General features: G+C 34.5%; 1 pseudogene; it reads left to right on the top strand.

Moving 5' to 3' along the window:
* Positions 1 to 869: 869 nt before the first annotated feature.
* LOC136201916 (probable purine permease 5) lies at positions 870 to 4,389 on the top strand (annotated as a pseudogene).
* Positions 4,390 to 4,672: the final 283 nt, after the last annotated feature.

Genomic DNA, 4,672 nt, shown 5'->3' with positions numbered 1-4,672 from the left:
AACTACTGCCCACAGGGCCCGAGAAATTTTCATATATATAATTTTGGATTCAATATAGCTGAGTTTGCAGGGAAGTTTTTGCTGTTAGGCATGGAGTTCTCTTCAATCCAAATATATATATATTATATATGAATATATATTGATTCACTACATAACAGGTGGAAATTTGCTGTCTTAACGATCCGACAAAGCTAACACAGACATCCGCAGTGAGTCGATTCACTAAGGATTTGCTACACATTAAACTGATATTTCATCTTGATACAGTTTTCATTAATATTATTGTTGTTATTATTCTTATGTGTTTTCAATAGTTTTTTTTCAAATAAAACACGGGTTTCCACCTCTTTAGTGTCATTAGCGTCATTTTTGCGTGGGAGTTCGAATGTGTAGTTAGATTTATATTTTTTAGACTGAATTTTTCTTTTAAATTTAATTATTCATATAGATATAGTTTTTCGACAGAAATTACACTACTACCTTTTAATTTAATTACTCTTACATATCAATGCTGTAAAAATATAATAAATTTTATATTAAATTAATCCAATTTCTTGTGATTAATTTTTTATTCTGTTAATCATGGATTTCAAAGTTCTTTAACATATATTTTAATATATATTTAAGAAATTTTATTTATTATTTTTATATAATAGTCATAAATATGTACACATATGTTAATAAAATCTTCTGCAACCAACTTGAACCACAGAAATCTGTTGAGTGATGATATCATCTTTATGAAAAGTGAAAGCGAAATGCCCTGCAAAGAATACCAATATGAAAAGCATAGCCTCATACTCATACATCCTACTTAACTTGTGTTCATTCTGATACTGCCATAAGCTACTCTAAGAAAGGTATGTTTTTCTTCTTTACACTTTCATTCTTTTACCCCAATAATGATATGCAGGTTTGTGGTTTATGCATTGCATTAGATTGAATTTCGTTGTCCAGTGCATCATATATTGAATGCTTATTTCTGGTTAATTGTCTCGTCATCAAGTTTATGAGAATTACAAGTTTGAAATCAGCTGGTTAATATCTCTCTTTCTTGTAATACCCTTCTATTAATATACTTGTCCAGATAATATTTTTCCAATTAATGGAGCTCTATGCATGCTGTAAAGTGTCCACGCAAACCTTAGTAAATAATTATATCAGGCTGGATTTAGAAGTTTGAGTTTCAGCTCAAATTGCATTCTTTGTGAACAAAGGAAGGGAATTCATCTTATTTGGAATTGTCATTTTTTGATAGATAACTACCCTGGTTCATCAATCTTTTTTCAAATTTACTTAATCTCAAATTCCAACTCATACCATTTACCTATATATTTCACCTTCCCTTCTCTTGAAGGAATCCAGTCAGGTAGTTCCAGTTGAATTTGACTGAAAAAAAAAGCTTCTTTATGACACTTGAAGATTTCATATACTAAAGAATGCGTATATACTGAAATTGTCAATTTGGATGCATGTTATTGAGTCTCAATCTTGAAAAATGTAAAGAAGCTACTAAGAGCTTAGAGAATTTAGGGATGAATAACAAAGACCATCTTGGTTTCTTATGCTTCAATCAATACACTGAGTACATATATATTGATCTACAAGATGACGTGTCACAACTTCTAACTTAGTGACCAACAATCATTCCGGCTCAATCTCACTTGCTACACGTGTTCAGAATCAAACCTTTAACTGACTAAGAAATACAATTTTCACTTCCTTTCACCAAACACACCTATCAACATCGTTCTTCAACGTCCCCCCAAGATGAAGCACATGAGAACAGCTTCATCTTGATTAAGGATATTGATAAAAGGTTTAGTCTAACATATCTGCTATCTGATTCGATGATGTAACATAAGGTGTGCAAATAAAACTCTTTCGCATATGTTCTCACACAATGTCAGTCAATCTCAACGTGCTTCATCTTCTCATGAAAAAAAGGATTCTCAGCTATGTAAATGGCTGCCTGATCCAATAAACATACAGTAGCCAGTTACTGGTCTTCTGGTTACCTTACATTTGCCCCAATCCGAATCACAAAACCCCTCCATTTGAGTAAGGTCTGTTTGTGTGTTGTAAAACAAACCAACATCAGAAGTTCCCTTCAAATATTTCACAACATGCCTGGCAGTTTCCATGTGCACTATAGTAAAATGACTTGTTGTAAAATTTATTTGATTATAGAAGTATCACTTGGAAGTACAAGCACAAGCACAGGTACAGTCAACCATCTACTCCAACTTGAATCGGTAATCGAGGTTATGAGTACTTGAATTCTATATCTTTTGATCTATGAGACTCTCATACCATATTAAAAATGATTTTGTGCCCAAAATTTTAAGCACACAGATAAAAGGCTTTCTTATCTCTAACACCAATTATCTAATTTATTCAGGAAAGCAATGGACGAGGAAGCAGCAAAACCTACATTATCATTAAGTGAAAAAATGTGGAATTGGAAGATTCAATTAGTGGAAGCATACAAAAGAAGATCATTATCCTACTGGATTCTTCTACTATTGAGCAGTGGATCAATGCTTGTGCTATTGCCTGCTGCAGGTCTTACAGGGCGTATTTATTATCAAAATGGAGGTAAAAGCAAATGGATTATTTCATGGGTATCTATTGCTGGTTGGCCAATAACTGCTTTAATGTTACCTCCTACTTACTTTTTCTTGAAAACCTTTCCTACTCCACTTACCTTAAAACTTATTTTATCTTATCTTGTGTTGGGTTTCATAAATGCTGCTCATAGCATGATGTTTGCATATGCTTATGCTTATCTCCCAGCATCAACTGCTACACTTTTATCCTCTGCAATGCTTGTTTTCTCATGCTTTTTCGGATATATCATTGTTAACAACAAACTCAATGCTTCAATCTTAAATGCTGTTGTCATCATTGTTGGAGATTAATATAAGATATATGATTGAGCCTTAACTATAAGCTCGAGCTTTTAGTTCAATCGGTTCCTTGACATGGTATCAGAGCCTCTAGGACCAAACGGTCGAGGGTTCGAGTCCCGACAACCTCATTAATTTGTGGAATTAATAAAACACATGGCGGGATGGGCCTGTGTTGTGCACGCTGCAAGCCCAATGGGCATTTGAGTGTGGGGTGTGTCGGAGATTAATATAAGATATATGATTGGGCCTTAACTATCAGCTTGAGCTTTTAGCTAAATCGGTTCCATGACATGGTATCAGAGCATCTAAGACCAAACGGTCAAAGGTTCGAATCTCGGCAACCTCATTAATTTGTGGATTTAAAAAGCACATGGCGGGATGGGCCTGTGTTGTGCACGCTGCAAGCCCAAGGGACATTTGCGTGTGGGGGTGTGTTGGAGATTAATATAAGATATATGATTGGGCCTTAACTATAAGCTCGAGCTTTTAGTTCAATCGGTTCCTTGACAATCATTACTGCTGCAATCACCATAGTTGCATTAGATTCAGATTCTGGTGATAGATATATGACAATGTTAGTGATCGTCAATATATCTGGGGTTTCATTGGGGATGTCTTGGCATCTATTTTTCACGCGCTTCTCTATCCTCTCTTCGAGCTTTTTTTAATACCATACTTGGGAGAAGATCTTTCGTTGTTGTGTTGGAGCAACGGGTGATGGTTTCCATAGTTTCTTTTGTGTTTACAACCATTGGAGTTATTGTGAATAAGGATTTTGAAGGGATGAAATCGGAAGCTGAAACATTTGTTGGTGGAGTGAGTTGTTATGTTAAGCTTCTTATATGGGTTGCAATAACATTTCAGTTGGGCGCAATAGGAATCACTGGGGTTGTTTTTCTGGCTTCTTCCGTGACTGCTGGTGTTCAAAATGCAGTAGCCATTCCAATCACAAGCATTGCTGCTGTACTTGTGGTGAATGATCCTATGAGTGGTTTAAAGTTGATGTCTTTTCTCTTAACATTTTGGGGATTTGCTTGTTACATCTATGCCACTTCCTCTTCTTCAAATATTTCCTCAAGCTAGATTCCGGGTAAGGTATGGTTCCTTAACATAATATCCGAATCCCCCACATCAAGAAGCCTAAAAATAGGGTCTTATTAAACTCATATGTAATTAGAAATACAATGTCATAGAGTTGGTTTGTGCTTAAAAATGCAAGCCAAAGGGATAGTTACATGCATAAGTAGATTTAAGATAATAAATTCTATTATTAAACTGCTAAGTTTTTGTGTAACAATACGTTCATGTGTTCATGTATATATATGTATATAGAGGTTGTATCTTAATCAATAGTTTTATTTCTCATACAATTTTGTAAATATAATAAGGATAAGGAAAAGAATTATTTCTAACTTACCACTCCCCTTTGATAAGGATGAGGAAAAGAATTGTATTTCTACATACACTGCTAGAAAATCGTGGGATGGACGGAATTATTCGTCATAAACGCCCAAAGTCCGTTGTAAATCGATTTATATACGGAATGAAAAGATCAATAAATCATGCGCCAAGGATTTTATTTGTCATTTGACTAAAATTCTGTCAAAGTCTGGTTCTTCTAAACAATCATTTCTGTCAATATTTTTTTATTTTTTTGGTGATGTTCCATTCGTCAAAATGTCTGATGCGTTCGATGAAGTTTATTCTGTCTGCATCTTGAATAATGTTAGACACCCTGTTCACTGAGGGAATTATGTCTA

Source organism: Euphorbia lathyris, chromosome 8 (assembly GCF_963576675.1).
Source record: "Euphorbia lathyris chromosome 8, ddEupLath1.1, whole genome shotgun sequence".
Taxonomy (NCBI): domain Eukaryota; kingdom Viridiplantae; phylum Streptophyta; class Magnoliopsida; order Malpighiales; family Euphorbiaceae; genus Euphorbia; species Euphorbia lathyris.
This window is presented reverse-complemented; position numbering and strand designations above follow the sequence as displayed.